We start from the raw sequence: 26,097 nt of genomic DNA, 5'->3' as shown, positions 1-26,097 counted from the left end.
GATTATAGTGGATCTTAAGTAAGGGTCAATTTGTCCTCTAGTGGATGTTTGGCAATGTTTAGGGACATAAAAGGCTGCCAGAGATGTGTGGGAGTGGTGATTATTGGTTTCTAGTGGATGGAGGCAGAGCCTGAGACCAAGGTGAGACAAGAAAGGGTCATAAGGCTCAAAATACAGATACCCATTCTTAGCCTCTGGAAAGTGCAGAATTACTACCGACCCTGTAAAAGAGTGCTTAATAGGGAGCTCTTGCTGCTTTCTTTCTTAAACCTAGTCCTACCACTGGGTAAAAGCCAAGGAACATGCTAAATATCTCTCACAAAAAGAATACTCCAGTCAAAGATTATCATTAATAGTGCAACAGAAAATAAACTTGGAAAGATTTATAGAATCTAAAGAAAATGTGATTACCTTCTCTTTCTAACACTTTAAAATGTAATCATAATTTGTTAGTTGTTAAAAGGGCAGTCATATTTCCTCTGGTTTATTCTTGTTATGGTTAATGTCTAGATGACCCCCTAAAGATGACCCCTATTTTCATAAGTGGACTTTTTCAGATGTTGCTGATCTAGAGTATGTGATGCTTGGATCAAGAGTGTGTGATTACTAAACTAGCTCACCGATGGTTTGGCCTAATTCTGGTTGTGGATAATGGGAAGACCCTCATTGGGTGTGAGTGTTTGAGAGCAGGTAGCATGGATAGCATATAAGGGACAGGAAAAGGATGCTGTGATCACTTGTTGCTTGCTATTTCACTGCTTTCCTGCCTTTTGCCTGGCCTTCTGCCTGCCATGAACTGTTTCTCCTCTGATATTCCCCTCTGCCATGGCACCCTCCTTGGAGCCAGCCAACAATGGACTGAAGCCTCTACAAATTGTGAGTTATAAGAAATCTTTCCTCCTTTTGTTGCAGGAAAATTTTCAAGCCAAGCCAAACCAAAACCAAAAAAAATGACTCTTTCCACTAAGGAGATAAGAAGGCAGCATTTAATCACTACACCAGCAAACTGTTGGGCTTTTATGCCAGCAGACTGTTGCAGGGTTAATTTCTCTAAAGCAACAGTCCTGAATCAGGAAGGTGTTTAATCTATATAAAATTAGAAGTGGGAGTACGAAGCAAGTGACCAAACATTACATGATTGGTTACGTACACTGAATCATAGATTGAGACAGGTTAGTCTTGAAACAGCAGAAACACTCCAGGAACCAGGGGAGAGTGTTCTTATAGAATGAGCACCATTAAGGGCATAATATAGAAATGTTCTGGAGAGGGGGCCTTTATTGAATGAGCATGAATCATCCCAAGGTGCCTTAAGGTATAGAAAATAATTTTGATTTGGTGCTGTGGAGGACACTGTCAGGGTTAACTGAATTTAGCAGAAATAGCAGAACAGCAACTTGGTCAGAGGCCTCTAATGGTTCATGAAATATCTGTAAGTTTATTCTTTCACAAATGTGTCTTTATAACTGTGTCCCAGCACTTTAACTTTGCCTGTTGAGTATTTTGTCTCAACAAGAAAAGTAACCAAGACAACTCCTATTTATGTAGTCTACAAAAAGCTGAATGAAACTGAATCTTTCCTTCCTAGGAGGCTTTTGTCCTGCCTCCCTTCTGGTAGTGTGTGGTCTATCAGTCTTTAGTACCAGATGTAAATATCCCTTCCACCTCACATCATTCAATCAAAATACAATCTCTCCCTTCTTCCTTGCAATCCTTATACAATCCTGTTTTGTACTACTAAGCAAAACATTTACTTGCTTATTTTATTCACCATCCCCAAATAAACAAACCTTCACATAAATACACTGGCATTAATTAAGCACCTCACGTGTGTAAACTAGTTTTTACTGTATTTATCCTACCAAAGAGTGTATTGAACATCACAATACATAAACACAATATGCTTTAAATGGATGAATCAAATAAAAAACAAAAGCCTAAAAAACAAGAAGCACAGTACTTCAGGAAGACTATACTATAAGTTTAAATAGTTCCTTACTATTCTTTCTTGAGCCCGTACCACTTTTCTTTTCCTAACAGATATCCTCATCTATTTCAAGTTTATATCCCAGATGCTTGAGATCTGTCTTTGTCAGATAACTAAGTTGGCATTTTCCTATTAACAAAAGCACATAGTCAAATCAGCTAGGCCAACACTTTTGTCCTGGATTTCCAGGCCTCTAAAACTGTGAAAACATAAATGTCTCTTCTTTAAGTCACATTAATTCTACTGTCATACAGAAGCCTGAACAACAGCCTACAACACAATCTGCACGTGTGCGGGTGCACACACACACACACACACACACACACACACACATTAACCTTCAAGTTTTATGAATGAAATTACAGAAAGGTTTTCCTAAGACTTTAATGTACTTTTTTCTAATGTAGTTTTAAAAGATTATTTGCATCTCTCTTTTAAAGCTGTGAAAATTAATCTGAAATTGAATGGCGCATTAATAAATTGAGTCATTTGTCAGTGATTGAGGACCTACCATATGCTAGGCCCTAAGCTAACTGTGTTAAAAACAAATACATACAAAAAGAATAGGCACTATGGCAGGGGAGATATATATATATATATATATATATATATATATATATATATGCATTTAATTATATTCATGTATAAATGAGCTGAGGGGTAGGTGAAGTTTCTGTTTCCTGAAATAGGATATCGCTATGTAGCTCAGGCTGGCCTCAAACTCATGCCCAGCAAGCTGAAGTTTTAAAGGAAGCAATGAATGCATCCTTGGGAGCTCTGACATCATTTCATAGGAAGAGTAATGACTAAATAGAGTCAGGAAAGACACAGGAAAAGGTCTGATATGTCACTTCTGATATAAAGAGCAGAGTATTCAGAGTTAATTCCTGAGGGGGTGGCTAGCACATAATGGCTGTGAATCACTGGATGCATGACCTGAAGGGGCAGGAATTAAGAATGAAAATGTGTGGAAGTCCTGGAAAATGTATGATAAAGGAATGCTAAGGTTTACAACCAAGGGTGGAAAATACAGGTTTTTAGGCACTGGATTAATATGATTAGGTTTATTAGCAAAATTGCTTTGAAGACAGTTTAGAAAATCACAAAAAAAAAAGGAAAATAAAAACAGAGAGGAGCTGTAGGACAGTTCAGAAAGGAGATATTGTATTAAGGCTGTCCAATAAAACGAGTGCACGGGAAAAACAGATGCTAAATTTAAAGCAATAGCTACGTTTGGTGAAAACGCCAGTGTGACTAGAACAAGTGTTTAGGATGATCCTGGTGTTATCCAACATGGAAGACTGGATAGACATGAACACTTCTGTAAAACTCATACACGGTGAATAGAAGAGCACTGCGTGGCAGCAGCCATGCAGGTCAACAAGAACTGTAACCTCGGCGACCATCAGTTTAGAAGGGCCCAGCTGAAAATGAAAACAGGTGTGACCCTGAAAGAATCAGTAAAGGAACAAAAATCCAAAGGTTTCAGGAATAAGTAGATGTGGGCGACAGAAAGAAAAAGAGTACTTTATAAAGCAGAAGAAAACCGTCAAATACATAAAACAGGATGGGAACTGAGAAGAAACCAAGGGTTTATCCAAAGTCTCACATTTAATCCTCCTTCTTCTGAAGCCTTGTGAGCAAAACCATGTCATTACTCATAGGAAAAGAAAAGAGGGAGGAGAAGGTGGGGTAAGGGAAAGAAAGGAAAAGGAAGGGAAAAGATTAATTCTCTCTCAAGGAGCTTAAGTTTTTCTCTAGAAAATTAATGAAAGACATCAAATAACTAAAAGACTGGTTCATAACCATGTACCGATACAAAGATAACTGCATGATAACAGCTTACAAAGTTTATTCAGCACAAGAAAAAAAATGGTAGCTTATTAATCTTTATGCACTTCTGAAAGAATTCATTTAAATTTTTCTAATTAAATGCAGAAGAAATTAACATATTTTTTTTCATCACTGAGGTTGTGACATAATGCCATAGGAAATTATTTCTGGTTTAATTCACCAATTGTGCTTAAACTCCCTTGGGTTCTGGGTCAATGCATGAAGCATAGCGCTGTGTAAAAGACGTAAGACCTGTGGGGAACTGCAAGATTGGCTTCATTTTTAACGGGAGAAAAGTTTCTTTACAAGACAACCCAGCTGTGAAGCTGAAGTAACAAATGAATTAATTTAAGCGCTCTGCATTTAAAGGTTGAGTACTTTTAACAACTGTCTTGTTCTTGAAAGCAGAATAAGAACTATTAAATAATATTTATAAATATTATAAATGATATATGAACAAAGTCTTTTTTGACACATTGATCTTCACATGCTATATAGATAAAAGAATTAAATTTACTTTACATAATCCACAATTGTTCTATTAGCGTATTTCCTATTAACATATTCTTCCCTTACCTGCCTGCTTATATTCTGCCTACCTAATGCAACACTGCGGACACTAGATTATCAACAAACAATAAGTTGAAATAATTTTTACATTATATATATGGGTTTGGTTTGGTTTGGTTTTAGACAGGGTCATATGATGTAGTGCAGGCTGTCCTTGAATTCATGTATGTAGACCAGGCTGGCTTCAAACACAGCGATCCTCCTGCTTCAGACTCCAAGTACTGGGACTATAAGTGTGTGCCACCATGCCTGACTAAAAATCTACCTTTTAAGGAAACAAGTCCATCATGCAAGTATTTTTACATAATGATGCTTCCCTTCCAAACTGACAAGCTGTTTCATTTCTGTTTCACCAGTCTGCATGGGGGTCATCTGCTATTGCTTCCCCTTTTTCCTGTTTGCTTCTACGTGGTACCAAAGACATATATCTAAGTGGAAATGCTTTTGCCACATCATTCTACCTCCAGCCACAGCTGCTTACATCAGGGGGTCATATTTAGTTATAGAGAAAAAAGAACAAACTTTTACTAAATAATTAGTATATCTAAGTAATTTTTACTTCTCACATATAATAACTTGTGTATTTCTACCTCAATTATAAGGCACAGTCTATTCTTATCACCTCCATTTATAAGCGAAGAAACGGAATTACAAAATCATTAAGAACTTTTCCTAAGGTAACAAATCTAGCAAAGTTTGGAGCCCATATTGAGTCCCAATCTGGCTAGTTATTCAGTATACAGTTTTTAAATAGTATACATTACTATTATATGTAGCAAATCTAATTTTATTTTCTAGTCAAAAATATGAAGTAATACAGGGAGAAACAGTTAACTGCACTGTTTTGAATTCTAGAGTTGCAAAGTCATTTAGCATTGCAACACAATGAAAAGTTGCTATCTAAAATCTTGATGGAGCTCTTTCTGATTCTTCTGATTCTTGCTTAATAGTATCTTGCAAAAGAGCATTATTTAGGTCTTTATCATGTGGGAATTATCTAAAGCTTGGGTTAAACCGAATACCTAGTTAAGAGTTTGCATTTCCTCCACTAAGTCCTGGGCATTAGTCAACATTGAAACCTACAGATGTTCTGAACCAACATCCTCTGCATGTGAGGTAGGACTGCTGATCACGAATCCTCGGGTGATATTTCTTATTTCACTCCATGAGTTCAAGTTTAGCAACAGTTTCTTTACAAGCAGCCTGTGTATGCATACATGTCCATTTGTATCTATCCTGTGAACTACTGCATATTTCTGTCACAGTGATGAGACAGTTTTTGTTGGGCCTGGAAGGGCATATCTCCTATATTTCCACATCTCCCTGGCTTTGGGCTTTGTGATCTTCTGCACACAAGCTTTGGGCTTGGAGTCCCAACTCACTTGTTTATCACATTTGCTCAAAGGAAATCTGAACAAAACAGTCCCCTTAACTACTGAATTTACATTTTCAGTTAGTCTTATTCTTTGGATATTTCTCATCTACTTGTTATCCATTTTTCCTATTTTAAGGATGACTTTTAGTTGTTTTCAATGGAAAGATATCTTATTTTAAAAAACAGAGTCGAGCAAATTAACTCAAGGGATAAATTCAGTAGCTGGGATTAAGGAGTATTTTTTTCTGTTAAAAGGTAGATTAACATTTATTTATGCATCAAATTTACATACAGAGATACTTTTGTGTTCAGTGAAATCATTCTATGAAGTATTTTTTAATTATTCTAACACTGTGTTGTTTATAAATTAAGGAATTAAATGAGTAAAAAAGAATTGCAAGGGGCTGGGGATTTAGCTCAGCGGCATAAGCGCCTCCCTTGCAAGCAGGAAGTCGTGAGTTCGATCCCTGGTACCAATAAAAACGAGAATGACCAAAAAAAAAAAAATTGCAAGAGCAATTAAATTGTATGGCTAGGGGCTGGGGATTTAGCTCAGCGGCATAAGCACCTGCCTTGCAAGCAGGTGGTCATGAGTTCGATCCCCGGTACCGCTAAAAAATAAATAAATAAATAAATAAACAAATTCTATGGTTTACTGTAATTTTTAATTCAAAATTCCATGTATTCATTTTTACATGCATAAACAAAAGTTACATCGACCATTACTGTTTTTTGCCTTATAAATATATTGTGACTTTCATGTTAATAAATATGAATGCATTTCATCTTTTTAAAACCATGTGAAGCCTGATTTCAGAAAACATAGGTGGAAACTGTGGAATGGCAATGCACTGATATTGCATCATCACGATACCAACTGTCTAAAGTTTGTATGTGTGAACAAATAAATGGCCAAGAAAGGCAAAGCCATTTCCAAAGGAACATAACGGTGGACATTGTAAAATATAAGGGCTTTGGTAACTGAGCCGTGCTAATTGTGATAGTGAGAAGTGCTACTAACACCAGGAGAGATGAACTTAGCAAAGAACAAAGTAAGAAGCTTATAAGTACATAATACTTGCACACACACACACACACACACACACACACAGAGAGAGAGATAAAATAAGCAGTGGAGAAACTGTTGCTTTAGGCCATCTATACAAGAAAATGTGACACAAGACTCTTGCCTTACACCATGAAAAAAAAATGACACCATATGGATCACCTCAATAATAAAACGGAGACATTCAAGGCGATAATCAAACTAGTCAAATTAAGTTATTTAAGTTTAAACTTAAATTAACTGAATTTGCATTTTAAAATTCAGTTAGTTACATTATTCATATTCCTGTTCTCAACATTCACATGTAGTTTGTGGTCACTTTATTAGAATTATCAGAATATTTCCACCAATACAGAAAAATCTATTGAACAGGGCTCAAAGACATTCAGGATAGCATCATTATGAGCTTAGGATTAGAAAGCCTGTACTAAATTAAGAAACAAACTCAATTAACAATGAACAATGACAAACAATAATGAAAGTGGAAATGCAAAGTCCATATGAAAGTAGACACAAGATTTATCACCTATTCCATTCTATCTAATGACAGAAATCACAACTATGTCTTATTTTACCAATATACGGTATGACTGAAATATTTGACAAATGTCTAAGCTGTGTTTTAAATGATCAAGAGCAAGGAAGGGGACAGCTGGATAGAAGATGACAGTGGCTCACACAGTAGCCCAGCAACACAGGAGGAGGTTGATAATGATGTTTGCACATGTAATTAGATAGATGCTTCTAATGTCAGTTTACAATTCATTAAAAGATAGTTTTCTACTTCACTTAACAATTTATCTTTTCCTTTCTTGAGCACACAATAAAGTAGTGGGAGGCACACAGTCCTTTTATACCATCAAAGCTTGGTATGTTTGGCTGGTGAAATGGAAAAACTAGAGTTAAAAACAGATGAGGAAATACTGCAAATATAATTAAAATACATAATTTCCTAAAACAAAAACAAATTTCCATCAGTGACTTACTATAAATAAACATTAAATCCCCCATTTTCCAATTCCTCCTCCAACACATACATATGCACACAAAAATGAAGACAGGATTAGAAAACTACTTTCCTAGCTTTCATATAGAAAAAAAGTACTACTCATATTTTAATAAAACTTAAATGTTAAACACTAATGTGCATGTTTCTTAAAAACTGAATCAAAATAATACACATCTAAATGGTTCATTCATCAAGATCACTGTAATCTAAAAATAACAGTAAAGCAGTGAGCAGACTAACAATTTTGATACAAAAAGAAAATTATTAGATGCACGAAACATACGGTTCAAATGTTAAAACGTGGAATAAGACTAGAGCATCTACTCTCCCCAACATGAATTTTAATGCGCTAGTGCCCAGGTTCTCTTAGGGTCAAAAAAAGAAAAAGGAACAGAAGTAATTATGATCTCTATCTTACGTGTTTCAGTTACACAAGTTGACACACACAGTTTTTAAAACATTGCCTGGAGCGTTGGCACTCAAGAAACTTACGTCATTATTAGATTGGCTGGTTTTATGCACATGCTCTACTCTCCTCCCTGATCAGAAGCTTCTTCCCTTTACACAAGTATCAACATATCCACCGCTATGTTGAAACACCACTATGCTGGACAGAATGTATGGATGGTTGCTTTCAATGGATCCAGAGAGAATCAGAATCTCTTATAATTTTCTATCAAGAAGGCAGACACTAACTTCCTGGTACAAATGTTTCTAATTCATAGATTAATAAAAATATAACACAAAGAAGTTCACAAGCACTTTTGTTCTTAAGCCAATGTTAAAATTTTTTGAATAAATAAAATTGACTAAGAAGAAGTGGGCTGCTTATAAGTTGATGGGTTCTCTATCCATGAAAACTTTTTAATTGAAACTATATAATCACTTTTCACAGATTCAACAGGATTAACTCACTATACAAAAAAAGTGAGCTAAAAAAAAGTGGGCTAAACAAATTCTTTTCCCTTGGGTCATACAATTCAAAGTAATGTAGAGAAATTGTGTAACATAATCCACAATTCTGAGTTGAATTCTTTAAAGCACATCTGGAATTTAATTATGCCTTTGTTTGAATCAGAAAAGGAAAAGTCTATGACTTTTATTTTGAATTAAGCCAAGGCTAAATGTCCACTGAAATAAGTGTTTGGTAAAACCTTTATGTTAAAGAAAGTCACTCTAAAATGTTCAGTGCCCTCTCTAGATGTATCTAATATGTTCTTATAGTAGTGAGGGAAAAAATGCGTCCATGGCATTTTCTTTATAATCACATTGCATATGGAAGATTCGGTAATGGAAAAATCACAGATTATATCAGCATAAAACTCTACACTGAAAATGAAACCATTTTCCAAGTAAACATCGTCTCTGTTAGTGAATACTAACTTAAATGTACAAATTCACTGCAAATAGGTAATTTTCATAATATCAGAGGGCAAAAAGTGATTTTCAAGCAGAAAGAAGCAGATGATGAGGTTAGTGACCCCCATGTCTTTTGCGAAGTCCTTGATCTTAATATCTACATGTCATTACCACTAGACCAACTGCTAAACAGGGATAATGACTTACCTTAAGAATGTGAGTAATGAACAATTAAGACAACTGTTTTTACCTGAAAGGACACAGTCTACCTTAAAATAACCAGTTTTACACAATTTTTATCTTCAATACCTTGGTGTTGAAAGAGACTGCAGTAGGGAAATTTCAGTGTGATGTTTCTCTACATTGGAAAACTTAGTTGAAATTAGGAAATTTGCTCTTGTGATTCTGAATACAGGTGACTTTTACTAATCTTTTCTATCCTATTATTTAATACAGTTGTTTAATATTAGGGGACTCATTCATGCTAGAAAGAATGAAGTGAGATTATACAGAACCTAACTGGTACAAAACTATTAAATTTGGCCACATTTTGAAATATATAATAACATAGCAATTTATGTTAGCAACATGGTTTAATAGATGTTTGAATACCTTCTATATAAAAGAAACCTTTAGAAAATGTTGAGGAAAAAATATTTCAGGATGGTATGTTGTATGGCAGATAAACATACAAATGTTCTTGATAAATAAGGAATACCGCTGTGTAGCAACAGCTAAAATACTATAGTTATAAAAGAAAATAATTTGGGTTACAAATGTCAGAGAATGTTTTCAATATTTTTTTTCATAACATTCTGCAATATATACTAAAAGTCAGGTTCTCGTGAAGCAAAAATCCTCAGAATTACACAAAACTGGGGAAATATTACCTATAATAATAAGGCTGACATTTAAAACCTTTTATCAGAAAAGAGTTTCAAACTTTTAGGGTTTTACCTCTATATATGTGGCAATCCAAAGAAACAGGGAAACTTAAGATGTCAATAAAATGCTTTCTCTAATGACTAAAATCCAAAGTTTGGGAAAATAAAGTAATTATAACAATAATAAACAGAATAAACCACAGCAATTTCACACAGCAAGTGTTGAGTCCCTAAGGATGAAACTGGAGTTGTTATTTTTTGTTTATTATGCCAGACCCCAGGCCTTAACAATTCTCACTTCAATAATTCCATTTATCATTACTCTTTGTTGCATCAATATTAACATTTTAATAAATATTAAAATTCTATGTTTACCACCTTATTATGAAAACAAGAATAGTAGCCATGTATTTTCACATGCAATGTAGAACACCTGATTATATATGTTTAGGACTTTGAAAGTGAATTTAAAAATTTAGATACTCGTTAAGTATATGTAGCACTTTATAAAAAGTACTTTTAAAATTCTAGTTTGCCTATAAAAGTACAGATCTTTCTTCATGGCAATAGCTCCTAAACATTGTCCCATAAAAACCACAAGCCTTGAAATTATAAAGACAGTATCCGTATCAAGTATGTTTGAAAATTTTAAAATTTAGGCTTTGTTTCATTACGAACAGTAGTTAGATCTCATGCATCTTACTAGTGTATTAATGATGATGGGTAACAGTGTACATACCATTAACAATGATTTACCTTACAAATGTGGATTAATTTAACTAATATGACTAACTAATTTAACTAACATGACTAAACATTTGCAGAATTCACCAATAATACTGTCAGACTATTTTTTTAGTTTCTATTTAATGGAGTAAAAGGCCTAACAATAATGCTAAGAAGTAATTTTGTCCTCACACAAGAACACTGACTTAAAATATTATTCATATTATTTAGTGGTAAGATCTAAATCAATTATTCAATAACCTTAGCCAGTCTCCTATCAACAAATGCATTTGTGACACAACATATGACAATGAAACCCTACTAAATGTTGCTTATCTTAAATAAATTATTCTGGGAAAATATGGTTTTTAACTGGGTAATGAGACTAGAAAATATGCTATTAAGTATACTAGAGAAATGAATTCCAAGCTACCTTTTTAATAATGCATTTAGAGAAAACTCTGGGAATAAATTACATGTGCCATACCTTTCATCATATCACATGTTTTCTCTAAAAATGCTGAGATTACTCTTAATTTCCAAAATTATACTTCTCTCTAAAATAAATATGATCCAGTTCTCCTTCCCCATTCTCTTGAACAGTCTTTATTTTCAGTCTCACAAACAGCTGACTTGAGACAACTGAATAACTAAGAAATTGAATTAACAGCAGAGCCTTAAAGATCATAAATTATTTTTGCACAGCCACCAGCAAATGGCTTAAAATGCAACTCATAATTTTGTACAATTGTGAAAAAATCTCATCTTTCAATAAAAAACAGAATTCCATTTAAAATTGAAATAAATTCAAGAAAAAGACTTTAAAGACAGTAAATATAAATTTAGACACTTTTACTGGCTCCTCTGAATTGTGTGACAAATAATTTTGGTATTCTTGTTGTGTTGATTTCTCAAAGTAAATTATAATGCTTTGGTCAGAAGCAAAAGAAAGAATTTCCACAAAATGGCATTATTTAGGTACTGTCAGGACACTTCCATAATCAGTAAACACTTTAAAAAATGACTCCAATTCTTCAGGCCTATGCCAAGTAAAATAGTGTACAATGAAATGCTTACTTTATTTATACCAAAGGTTACAAGCCCAGGGTGCTAAAGCAACACGCAAGTTACTTTAGGCACCATGCTGTTGCTTGCCCTTTATGCTTTTCTTTGTCACTCTGGCTTCTGTGAGCTGTTACATTCCCATGACTGTTATTTGTAGTTCCCCTTCCAAAAGAATTGAAGGACATTTCAGAGAACAGTCATCAGGTCTTGGCCAGAGTTAATGCCAAGATCCAGCAGAGTTAGTCATGGAACAGGAACAAGGTCAGGATGCAAAGTGAGGTGACAAACAGGTTGCAACAGGCTCCTTTTTGGAGGCTGTCAGGCACTCACAGGGATAAACCTCTTATCTAATGAAGAGTAAAGTTAAGAAATCACAGCAGATACATAAGCATCTTTATGTTAATCAGGATGTTGCTTCAAGCACAGACCAGGTACAGATTACTGGCACAATAGCAACGTCCCTTACCCTCCAAGAGCATGAGTAGTCACCACGTGAAGATTGCTTGGTAACTCTGCTGGTGTTATTACTGGTGCAAATGGGTGACCACACCATGTGCTGGTTTCCAAGAGGAAGCAAAGTCAGCATCTGAATTTTTGCCAGTCTTCATACTCTGTTTCGATACTATCAAGAAAACCTTCTTGCAAGAGACTTAAAGAAAAAAAAAAAAAAAGATAAAGGTCAATGTCAAATGAAGAAGAAACATTTTACTAGTGAACATTGCCTTATTTAAGATTATACTGAACTAAATGTGAAATTAGGTCATTCCATGTTTTTATTTTTAGATTTCTAGGAATTTGACAGATTTTTCCAGGGATTTAAAAGGAAATGGCTGTCATTTCAGACTGACTGTGTTTTTACAACAAAATACAAGAGACAGGGTAACTTGTGAAGGACAAAAATATATTTCTCATAGTCTGAAAGCTGGGAAGTCTGAGATCAAGGTGCTGGCAGGTTGAGAGTCCTGCTGGGGTCATGTCATTCTTTCCAAAATAGTTCTTTGTCTGAGTCTTAGGAGGAGAGGAATGCTATGTCCTCATTTGGCAGAAGAACAAGAAACACTCCATGAGACTTTAATTCCATTCACAAAGGAGGAACCTTTATAATATAATCACCTCCTAAAGGCTTTGGTCTACTCCTTAATGCTATCACATTGGCTATTAAGTTTCCACTTTAGGAACTTTGGAGAGGACACATTCATCACTGCAGCTGTATAAGCAAAGAACACATATCTTTCAAAATAAGAGTGTGATTCCATAACAAATCATGGAATATCAATCATCTTATACTATTACTCTAATATCTTTTAATAACAAAAAGACCACATCCAAAATCGCTTCCATGAAATCATTAACTACAGATTAGATTACAAAACATATTTCTGGGGCTGGGGATTTAGCTCAGTGGCATAAGCGCCTGCCTTGTAAGCAGGCAGTCGTGAGTTCGATCCCTGGTACCGATAAAAAGGAAAAAGACAAAAACAAACAAACAAACAAACAAACAAAAAAAAACCATATTTCTTTTCAGCAGCTAAAGCATTCTACATAAAAGTGTTCTGACTCCCACAAACTTTCTGGGAACATGTGTTACTCCAAGGCCCAAACATACCTTCTATTTGTAAATATCTGTTTAACTCAGGAAGAGACACAAGATTGTTGATCATAATCCTAGCATAGTGTCAACTTGTATCTCTAGTTCAATGTTTATAGAAGAAGCTTTATTCCTCCCAAAATACCTGATTTACATAATTTCTCTTGTTTGAATTATTGGTTTTAAGATTATTGGCTTTGTAAACTACAATGTAAATAGAAATGCTGTCTAAAAAATAGACAATCTATATTCCTGACCAGTCTATAAAAGTATTCAATTAACAATGAAAGGTTTCCTGTTTTCTTCAATTATTTAGTAGGGGTTTGTTCCTTGCACATGATAAGCTACCAACTTCTTTGATTTGATATATTTTTGGAATTAAGAACAATATATTTAAATTGCAATGAATGAATCAGATTCTCTTGTCAACTCTATAGAAAAATCAGATTCATATTGCAACAGTGTTAAGACACCATAAAAGTTTACTGTAGATAAAATGTTATGTCCTTGTAAAATCCCTACATTGATATCTAACCCCAAACACAAGACATTAATCAAGTGGGGCCCTCAGAAGACAAGTAGGTCATGAGAAGGAACCCCTCATGAATCAGCCTTCATAAAAAGATCCCCTAACATTTGTTTGCTAATTCTACCATGAGAGCCCACAGCAAGAAGATAGCTGTCTATGAAACATGAAGTGGGCTCCAACCAGACACCAAACTGGCAACACCTTAATCCTGGGCTTCCCAGACTCCAGAGCTGTGAGAAATAAATTACTTTTATTTATTTCAGTCAATCCAATGTATTTTGTTATAGCAGTCTGAGTTCAGAAAAACTGTGACAAACCCTACTGTTGTTCAACTTAAAAGTCTCACTTTTAGAAACATTTGTTATCTCAGTTACATTTTTGAAACCAGACACTATGATAGAAACATGTTTTAATATACATATGAAAATTTAATTACAGTACTTTCTCTGAAGTTCTTACTACAAGCTAGAGTGAAGAGCTAAACTGTTGACAATGAAAGATTTTCTCAGTGCCTCTGAAAAGTGTTTAATGGACTCTTATATCAACTCTGAAATCATAATGAAGCTGTGGCATTTTAATGAACCAATTCTGCTAAAAAAGTTTCATCTATTTTTTATTAAGGTAGGTGATATGCATTTACTCTAAAAGTGCTTCAAAGGGCATATGTATTTAGAAGTGAGTCTTTTGGAAGGTAATTAGGTCATGAAAGATCTAATTTTGTCAACAGATTAATAATCCATGAACAGATTCATAATTTGATGGTATTATTAGAAAGTGATGGAAATTTCAGAAGTGTGGCCTAGTTGAAGTGAGTGGTTCATAGATGTGGCATGGGCACAATGTTTTGTCCCTGGTCTCTTGCTCAGCCTTCTTCCAGTCACCCTGAGGAGAGCCACTTTGTACTGCCCTGCCCTTCTGCCATGTATACTGCCTCACCACCCCAGGCCCAGAAAAACAGCACCAGCCAGACATGGACTGAAATCTCTGAAATTGTGAGCCAAAGTAAGCCCTTCCTCTTTTAAATTAATTGTGTAACTCTGTCCCAGTGATGAAAAGCTACTAACACCATATGAATAGAACTGCACAAGTTTGATAATCAAATACTCTGAGAAGTAACATGATATGTAAATTCTAATTATTTAAACACAGCTTTAACTCAATATAGTTATCAAAGTCTAATTGACTTCTTGGTTCTGCTGTCAGTCCTAACATGTAGTTTACAGAGTTAATATTGTTGAAAGAAAGATCTTGTATGTGGAAAAGTGATGATGTTTTTCCTACACTTTCATTTTTTTTTTCTTTTTGATGAAGATTTCCAAGTGTGTTTTGAAATTTAAAAAGGTTTTATTTCTAAATGAGTGCATTTTAAAAGGACAGGTCCTAAATCTTTGTGTTGTACTATCCCTATAATGTTCCTCTTCTATACAATGTGTATGCAAAAAGGGAGAATTTGGGTCTATAGGGGAAGACAATCTAGAATATAGGGGAAAATATGAATTAGGAAACAGAGCCTTGCTATCTAACCCACCTTAGCCATCTTGCGCTACATTTCCATGCGAAACTGGTGACAAGACGTTGGGTGTGGTGATCCACACTTAAAATTCCAGGATTCAAGAGGCAGAAGGACTGCTGTAAGTTTGAAGTTAGCCTGGGCTACACAGTGAGTTCAACACCTCTGATAAATGTAGTGAGACATCAAAAAAAAAAAAATACCCAAATATGATAGTAATACTCAAGTTTAGGGTTGTTGATGAAGTGAAATGAGTTTCAGCATTAGCTAAGTCAGTGCCTGCAAAAACCTCTGTAATTCTAAATTTGGTACACAACTAGCACCAAAATTTTCTTTCCCCATTTCCAATTAAAAGAATCTGAATGTATAAATCCTTTTAAAAGTTCTTCCAACACTATGAGAGTACCAAAAAGTTATATATTTAAGTTTGGATTTTATGGACTATATGTCGTTATCGGAATGTATAGCTGTGAAGACATTAAGTATTATTGCTTCAAGATAAGAGCTAGTAAAATAAGATTAATAAAATATGAAATAATTTAAAATAGCCTGTAAACCAAAATGTTGAACGGATCATGCACTCTTAAATGAAAATTATGGAGCAAATATCCATAATAATTTTGATCAGACTTAAGTATTCCAAGGAACAGTCACAATTAAATTTCTATTGGTAACAAGGTTTTTAAAATGCGTCTTCTCTTTTTGGAGGAACTTTTGAAAAGAACAGATAATACACCAAGTTTCTTACCAAAAAGAGTAACAAATCTGCTACTAATGAAACTAAAATAAAAACCTAATAAAAATTCACACATTTCCTTACTGAAGCATTTTTTCTTAAATTAATAGTACATACTAGTTAATAATAAAAAAGAAATAATTTCTATGTGAGCTTTAAATTTGCTACCTATAACTCCTCCAGCACCAGGACATTACTATGTGTAATTAATGTTTTCCCTGAGGCACAGTGGCCAGGTTATTCTCTACAGAGATACTAATGTGGCCCAAGGGGGACAATACACTGATATTTTTTTAAGCTCCCTGTGGCTTCCTTTGATTCATTCACATTTTCCTATTTCATTATTTTGTCATATCCATTAATGAGCTGAAAAGACTTTTGTAGTATCTGCCTCCTTAAATTCAGGGGGAAAAAGCAGGTGCAGTGGTTCTATCATTAACAGTCTCACTTTCTGAAGTGATTCAAGGTCAATCAAGGTCTGAAAGTATACATAGACAATTCCAGAACTAAGCAATTCGTGAATTCTAAATGTATGCCATTCTGTATATTGTGAAGAATTCTCACACTTTCTTCCTTCATGACACCCAAGAAAAGAATAACCCCTTTGTGCAGGGTATCAATGCAAATGATACCTGCCCCTTGTCACTTGGTAATCCCTCCACCTATAAAATCAACTGGGGTAGTATTGTGTTCAGATAACCCTTATTTTACTTAGTAACAACTCCAGCATGCAAAAGTAGTGATGCAGGTAATTCCAATACATCAAAAAAAAAGCTGAAAAATGCTTCTTTTATGTGAAAATCAATGTTCACAGATATGCATGTGTAGAGGAAAAAGTATATCACTAATATTCCCTCAGTCTGAGGAATTCTATGACAAACGGAGACTACTGATATCAGCTATCCCTTACTCTTTCATTGTCCTCTGAAAGCAATCCTTGCTTTAGGAAATACATTCAAATATTTTTGGTACATTAAAGACCCTATGCAACAGGGTCTTTAATGTGGGACCCATGACTCTTAGATAGACACACTAGAAAAACGAAGAAAAGTGAGATTACACATACCTGACCTTTAATAGGCCAAATAAAGAGACAGAGCTGAGGAAAGCAAAACAGACACAGAAAATTGTGGTTTTATTAAAGGCCACCATTTCAGTAAGACTTTACAGAAGCACTGCCAATAAAAGCTGACATGAATTTTTAATATACTACACAATGCTTTGAGTAAAAAGTTAAGTCAAGTCACATGGTATAAAAATTGTAATACTCACTTTTAAAAAAATTTTTGAAAACATTTCTTAGCTGGGGATTTAGCTCAGTGACAAAAGTGCCTGCCAGGCAAGAATGAGATCACGAGTTTGATCCCTGGTACCAAAAAAAAAAAAAAAAAAAAAAAAACCAAAAAAACCTTACTTCTTGATATTCTAGCTCCAAAAACCATTAAAGAACATCTTCTTACTTGTTTTGTAATTTTATGCTTCTTGCTTGCTTCTATCTCTTCCTCAGTTGTCTCTTCTATAAAATGAAATAAAGAACATCTACCCCAGCATGCTAGTCTACTTTTAATGAAATAATTTACAAAAAACTTTCAGCACAGAGCTGGTACTTAATTCTGTGTTCCATTGCTAGTATTTATTTTATTATAATTAGTGACTAAAAAGCAAGCATTAGTGTTATGCCCATCATCCTGCAATTTATAAAAGACTTTATGGGAGAAAAAGAGTAGTCTCTGCCCGCAACAAAAAATAATCAATTACTCCCAGTGAGTCAATATATGAGGTCAGTGATCATCCATGTGGACCACACTTTAGTATCACAAATTGCTCAGGAAAATAAAATTATACTAAATAGTTCACCAATTGACTAAAATGAATCATGAAACTTAAAGATCAGTGTTCTAGAAGCATACTTTAAAAAGTTCACTCAAAGATAAATAACATATAACGTATATACAGAAATATGACTTTATACTTTAGCAATTTTTTATTTACCCACATCTACTTTTGATTTTGACTTCACTGGCACATACAATGACCGTCTCTTCTCTTCATATAACCAAAGTATATACGAATCTTATTCCCAAACTAATTCCATTTCTTTCATTAAAGCTTTGATTCCTCCACACAGAATATAATATTTGTCTGCTAAAATCCTAATGCAGGGGTCAACAAATAGCTTCCTTTAAATTGTCACAGTAAATATTTCAGGCTTTGCTGACTAAATCACAACTATTCAACACTTTCCTGAAGTGGGAAAGTACTTATTTTAAATAAATAAACACACAAACAACAGGCTGAATTTGACCCAAATGGTATGCCTAGTATATTATACAAGTCTTTTGTTTTAACCATTTAACCGACTCTAGATTATATTCTTTATACTCTATGATCCTTCAATTCATACACATGCATATTTGTAAAATTAGCGTTCTGTGGAGAAGAGCAGGAAAAATGTTTTACATATATTTTTCTAGGTCTCTCTGCAGAATATTTCATATTTCCATTGACTAAAGATACATGAGCATGATCTAATTACCATCAGCATTTTACCTGCATTGAAACATCTGCTGAGGCATTGACTCTTGGGGTACTCTAATGAGCAGCTCATCCTGCTGAGTCTTTATTTTTCCTATCTGCAAATGGATAAAATCTATCTTACATGGTAATAATGAGGGTTATTTATAAAAAGGTAGACACATAGGAGGTACTTTAATAGCATCAATAACTATGCTGGTAGATGTTTTGTGTATAAATGTGAACAAGTATCTCTCAAGTCATGATGAGTGTCTTTCGCTTTATGACAATTTCTAAATATACTTATGTGCATTATTATATCTAAATGAAATTAAGGAATTCCCATTCCAAAATTCCCCTGAGATATATTTCTAATTGAACTATTCATTCAGAAGCTAAATAAAAAAATTCAGCACTTAAATGTCTTCTGTAGCATATACATCTGTGCTTCAGTTTTCATTTGTATGATCCAGAAAACAATTTTTTTGCATATTAGAAAGATGCACATTATTGTAAAGTCAACACATAATTTCTAATCCTCTTACTTGGCTCATGCTGTAAACTGCACTATTATAAATACTTGTGCACCGTCCCACAGTTTTTCAGAAATAAGGACATTGAAAACATACCAAAAAAAGGAAAGATAGAAATAAAATGAAATGAATTATTATTATCATTATTTGGTTAGCAACAGTATTTATTTACTCTCCAACAACAAACCATGCAATTGGCTTTACTATTTTCAGAATGAGAAACTCACTTCTGAAAGTCAACATACTGATTTTAATCAAACATCTTAGAAATAGCTAAATCAAAAATTCCCATGGCAGTCTAGCTTATCTGCCTCCAAAGGCTATGTCTAACCTGCAAGACAGAAATGAAGAGGGGGAGGAAGACAGTTAAGACAAAAGTATAAAGTAAAACAGACTATAGAAAGATGACATGACAAGTCTACAAAACATTTGCTCAAGGACATAAACTACTTATTGCTTTAAAGATGTACCTCATTATTTGTGTAACTGAAGACTAAAACAGATTTACCCGGATTTTTTTTCTCAAAGCCACTCTAACATCTAAAACATTATCTAGAACAACAGATGAATACCTGACTGTTAAGGTACTGCAATCTCTGGGTTTATGTTTGCCACTGCCTTTCTTTAAAATACCCCACTAATATACATTTAACCTATGTACATTCATGAGAATTCTGCCATAGCCTATGCTGTTCATATCCATGGTCTAGGGCTCCCAGGAGAGTCCTGCCACTCCATACACATTTCAACCATACAACATGAAACCAAAAGGAAAGGCTTACAGTTCTTCAGTCCATAATGGTTCTCCAGTCCACCACCACCACTGTGTTCACACCGCTCAAGCAGTCAATGTTTCCTCTAAGCTTCCTAGCTTGGCTCTAAATATACTTCCTCCAAGTAGTAAGGAAGGTTTGTCATTCCTGTTGATGGTGTTTTTAACAACATCATATCATACTTGGCTAGTTTCATTTTAAAATATTTCTCAAATTTCTTTTTTCTAGAATGTCTTCAAATGCTTTGTAGCAATGAATATTTGAAAATATTAATAGTGAAAGTAGTATTGTGGTTAACAAATTAAAATACAGATTCCTGCATTGACAAAATATTTCACCCAGTGCTCTGATCCTCTGATCTATAAAATTAGAGTAATAAGCATGCTTTCTGATAAAATTTTGAAGATCAAAGCAGTTAAAACATGTAAAATATTAAAATGATACCTGTTGTGCAGAAAGCCCAATAAAAGCAAACTAGTTTTACTCAACCATTTAACTCTTTAATTATAAATAATAGCCACTTCGTTGGTGCAGCAGATCTAAATTCACTTATGATACACATACATGGTGGTATGTTTCCTGCTTTAATTATGAATTAATTAATCTATGAAACAAAGTAATTTTATTGACTGCCTGATCTCCAACTGTAATCAAATTTTAAAATGAGTTTTCCTTCATTATTTTCAGTGTATCTTCATTTATTCATTCATTACAATGAAAGCCACAGAGAAAAAACATTCAATCCTGAGATACAGAGAATGTGCCAGGAAGTAGATCCTTATGTATACCTTCATTTCCCCTCTTCTTACTTCACTTGAAGAGATTATATGGACAGTCAGTTCCGTCATAAGCAACAATTCAATATTTACATGGATAAACAACCACTGTTATCCTTAAAGCATTCCACACAATTTGTGAACTTTCCTGAATTTAAATGCATTCAAAATTCAACAGGCCTGAAAAACGAGCTTAACAAGGTCACATAAAGATGAGGTAGAAAAATCCAATATGTTGATAGAGAAAACATAAGACATGTTAGCTGTTTCCATATATGTATATGCTGTCATTCAACTGTAAAAGAGATTTATTTCAGCCCAAGAAAGTTGAGTAAACACTGTAGGGAGAGCAAAGAGAATTTAGTACCAGTTGGAACAGCTTTTAAAATAGCAGGCTATTTCAACTATATATACTTAAAATAAACCACAAAGAGTGTTCATGGAAGACACGGAAGATTATATACAAACAGTCTTTAAAAATCAGAACATGCAGATTTTCTCTAATTCACCAAACTGCAAAAGGAGACATGATTTTGGACATGTTATTTTCCCTGAAAACCAGAAATCTTTAAGATATTGGGAAGCTGAAAACCTATATAAAGGGAACGATAACAAAATGTACACAATATATATAATAAATCCAGTGTTATAAAACTTCCTATCATTTTTCTGGAGCTTAAGAGGAATTCTGAGTGTAGTATTTAAACTCAGCTTTGAGGGTGAAATTAAAACTAGCAGGAAGTTCTACCATTTCAAGATGAACAATCAGCATGACCAAAGGAATAGTGCAAGAAATACAGTGAGGATGAAGGAAGGAGGGAGAGATGACAGTTCGACATGAGTAACAAGGTGGTAGGAGAATGACATATACAAGGACTGAAGTGTCAGTCTTTGGGTCTACGTAATGGGAGCCACCAGTGTTACTTATGGGAAGGCAATAAAGGTAGGTTACAGTAAAAGAATTCGACAATGTGTGGTCTAAGTGTATGGTAACCCAGAGGGACAGTGATATCCAAAGCTAGACGAGAGTAACATCGACACTAATAAAATCGTGGGAACAACAACAAAGAGCAAGACAAAAAAGAGAAACACAGAGGTTCAGTGGAGACTGCAGAACATAAAGAAAGCTGCCCAGCTGATATGGGGAAATGTCTAGAAAGGCCGAGAACTTTAGGAAGCATCAGGGCTGCAGACAATGACTTGGGTGTTATTCCCACTGATGCAAACTACAGGCCAAGTACAAATGAGCTTCACCAATCAACAGAACAAAGACAAAACAAAAACTGAAAACATGAATTGAGAAGGGTATAAAACAAGACCTGGGTAGAACTACAAAGAGCAGCCAGAGAAGAGGAGAACAAGGGCCATATGGAACTCAAGCAAGGATTCAAGAAACATCAGATCCCAACATTGCCAAGAACTGTGGACAACTGAGAGCAAATGAAGCTTTGGAAGTGATGGAGTCAATCAAAATGAAATCCTAATACTTTCAATTTTATGAATAAAACCCTCATTCTTTCAAAGTGTTTTCATACTAGATTTTTTTAAGCCTTTGAGGAAAAACAAGTATTTTTTATTTGAAGATACTCTGATCCTGAGGAAATTTCCTTAAATACTCTCAATTTGATCATAGTGTCCAACAGTTTTCAGTGACATCAGGTACTATTCTACTAAGAGGTATATTAAAACAAAGGGGAGAATTATTGATTGTCACAAAGACTGAGGGGAAGCTATTAGCATATGAAGAACAGAGCACACTGTTAAAGACTGAATGTGTCCCCTCCATATTTCGTATTTTGAAATCATAATCCTAAAGGTAATAGCAGTAAGAGGCAGAGGCTTTAGGAGGTAAGTGGGGTGGATTCCTCAAGACTGATTACTACATTCACAAAAGAAACCCTAGAGACTCCTCTCACCCTCTTTCCACCATGACAGATATAAGGCAGAAGTCTGCACCCCAGAATCTCAACCAAAACCCTAAATGCTGATAGCCTGATGTCAAATTTCTAGCTGCCAGAACTGTGAGAAATAAATCTGCTACCTATAAGACACTTATTCTGTGACAGTTTGTTATTGCAGTATGAATTAAAATCATCACAGACATTGAATGTCCTTTGATGAACGAGACAGCAAACTATGCCCCCAAAGGTGCTAAAAATGCCTCCTGTTGAGAAATGCTGTCACATAAGTTTGCTTACTATAGAATAAATTTTTGGAATATTTGAGAAAAGCTGAAAGAACCTTTAGATTCCAGAATAATGGAAAATCAATTTTCAAACCAGATAAATATTATTTTATTTATTCCTAAAAACATCATACACGTCTTTTAGACTTATTATTTTGATCTTCCCTCCCAAATCCTTCCTGCTGTCTCTGTGCTTCCTGGATACCATCACGTAGGTAAGCAGCTCTACCTCTGCTATGTCTCTCTGCCACACCCCGCAGCCTTGCAGGCAGTAACAATGGACTGAAACCATGAGCCACAAGAAACCTTTCCTTTAAGTTGTGTCAGGTATTGCGTCTCAACGAGAAAAGTGACTTACCATACATACTAAATTTATTTACCTGAAAGTTGTTTTGATGCCAAATATTACCAAAAATAATCACTAGCTTCTACAACCAAACTACATAGATATTTTAATAGAACAACTCAGACTATACAAAATCTTCAACAAAAAATCTTGACACCATCATCCTCTAAATATCACTCAAATGTTTATATGATTTCAATAAACTTCTGTAGGATTGCAACAAATATTAACAAAATTTTGAAAGTTTTGGTATTATATCATAAAAATTATTTCCAAAAATCAAGATAGCTATTAGACTATACAAAGTAATAACCAAAAAAATCTTTATGCCATCATCCTGTAAATATCACTCAAATATTTTATATGATTTTCAGAAACTTTTGTAGGATTGTAACAAATATTAATAAAATTTTTAAAGAGTTTTGGCATAATATCACGAAAATTATTTCCAAAACTCAAGGCTGGTTTTTGCAAGTATGTAAAAAATCTCTGGTGCATCCAAGTACAAATAGTTGAACTCTAGCTAAACTAGTTGTGTTACAGTTAAGTTCAGTTTGCTTGAGTATTTTCCTTATTCTTGATTATTAGAACTGACACATAAATATACACAGCCACCCAGCCCTCCACTTATTTATTTGTTGCCAAGTATGTGTGATAAATGCTCTTTGTTTGACCATGGTCGAATGAGGCTATTCTCTCATATTGTGATTACAAATTGCTTTCCCAAGTACACAAGACTAGGCCTCCAGGTTCACTGTTAAATGGAACGAGTGAGAAAAGGAAGCTTTCTTTGCACATTTAATAAGAAAAGATTCTATTTTGAGAATTAAATGTATGGCTGTTTCTCAACATTCTATTAATCATTTTGGTACAGTTTTAAGAAACTCTGACAAACCAGGATGACCTCTCAGAGGGAGTCCACTTAGTGGTTTATATTGTAATTCAACACTGTTACATCATCCAGTATGAAACAGGATTCAGAGTTTCCAAATGTCCACTAAGAAGAATTAGTCAGTGATTCTTATAATAACTGAAAAGCCGTATGACCAAATACTTAACACCAAACACTAGCTACCACATATTGAGTTATTTTTATGCATGTGAAATGCAGAGTACTATTTTATAGACACTGTCTCAATCTTTACAACCAATACATAAAACTGGCTATTATGGCTGTTGTTTGCACAACAACAAATTGTTGGGAAATCACAATTAAAAAGAGGCTGATTTACTCAACCGAATTAGTGAAGTGACAGAGCCAAGATCATAACCTAGACAGACCTGATTTCAGAACTGCTGTTTTCACCTGTGCCTTGTCCTGTCCCACTGACACACATCCATGGTGAGCTCAGGTATGTCAGATATGGTCTCTACTCTCAAGCAACACATAACCTAGGAAGAGAGACAGCACGCTTATTCAATATAATATAATTCAAGATCAAACAGTATAGTAATACTGAGATAAACTCAGTTCAAGTTACAAGGCAGTTCAGATAAAAAGTGTCTTCTTTCTCTGAGACAATTTGGGAGAGCCAGGCCAAAGACAGTAAAGGAGCATAATTTATAATTTTGGCATGTCATTGTATTTACCAGGAATGAGTCATAACATTTAATGTCTAGTATCTTCTTTGGTGTTTAGGGCAGTCATACAGCTCCACATTGCATAAGATAAATTCAGCCAGTGACATTCAATGCAGAGTCCCTGAATGATGTTTTGTTTCCCCCACTTTTCTTTTTCATGTCTACTTTGAAGAAAATTCTTATTGAAGTTTAGAGTGTATAGGAATATTTTGCTAATTTGTCAGTCCAAAGACAAAAATATTCATCTAATTCATACAAATGGGTCTGACAGCCTAGATGACTAGATGCAGAAATTCTTTTAAGGAAGGAATTCTCAAAAGAGCCTCAATTATTTTGTCCTCTGGGCACAGTCCATGTGGTACTTCTTGCCAGATTCTGAGCAGAAGGCACCTTCTCTTATGACCTTCTCTTTCCTTCAGTTCTGCCTCCCTCACTCTTTCCTCCATTCTTTCTATAATCAGTTGCTCACTATTATCATACTCCACACATTGCATTGAAAAGCATAACACTCTTTGCACTTGATGAAATTTCCAAATGGCTGAACTGCACAATTGAAGAAGCCAGACAGACGGGGGTACCTGCCTCAGCTCAGCTACTTACTGTGGGTTGAATATAATTTATCCCACCAAAACTCTTGTTGAGACTCAGTCCCTTGGGGAAAAAAAAGATGGTCTTGAGAGGCAGTGGGATCTTTAAGAGGTTTTGTGGAGTCTGGCTTTTTGACAAAAGCTTTATAAACCCAGCATTCTGAAAAACTAAGTGATGAGAATCACAAGTTTAATCCCAGTTTGAACCACACAGAGACTTATGAGACTTGTCCCAAAAAATAAATATGGCTGGAGGGTAACTCAGTGGGAAGACTGTTGGTTTAATCCCCCAATATAAAAAAAGAAAGAAAAAAAAAAAAACAGGCATTGTGGTTCACAGGGGTATCGTCCTTATGAGAAATTATCTCTATCATACAAGAATAAGATCACAAAGGACTGGGTCAGAATCTACCATAAGAGCAGATTTTTAAAAAGCAGGAAACCCCACTGATTGATTTTTGTATGCACCCACTTCCCTTTTAGTTCTCCATCATTGTGATGTCATCAGAGCACCCTCAACAGCCCATGCTGTTTGACTTTCCTGTCACTGTGTATTAATAGAACT

General features: G+C 34.7%; 1 protein-coding gene across 3 annotated transcripts in view; it reads right to left on the bottom strand.

Moving 5' to 3' along the window:
• Slc16a7 (solute carrier family 16 member 7) overlaps nucleotides 1-26,097 on the bottom strand; it is a 177,627-nt gene that overhangs the window by 148,861 nt on the left and 2,669 nt on the right. Inside the window, exons 2-3 of one of the 3 annotated variants that reach the window (XM_063255050.1) lie at nucleotides 24,646-24,756; nucleotides 12,341-12,523 (exon numbers count right to left, since the gene is read on the bottom strand). The exons of 1 other annotated variant lie outside the window; for it this stretch is intronic. The gene's annotated coding sequence lies outside the window, so the exon portion shown is untranslated. The remainder of the gene's footprint in view (nucleotides 1-12,340; nucleotides 12,524-24,645; nucleotides 24,757-26,097) is intronic. One more of the 3 variants, XM_063255048.1, reaches the window with a different exon arrangement.

Source organism: Cavia porcellus, unplaced genomic scaffold, assembly GCF_034190915.1.
Source record: "Cavia porcellus strain 051 isolate PalLab524CR breed Dunkin Hartley unplaced genomic scaffold, mCavPor4.1 scaffold_8, whole genome shotgun sequence".
NCBI lineage: Eukaryota > Metazoa > Chordata > Mammalia > Rodentia > Caviidae > Cavia > Cavia porcellus.
This window is presented reverse-complemented; position numbering and strand designations above follow the sequence as displayed.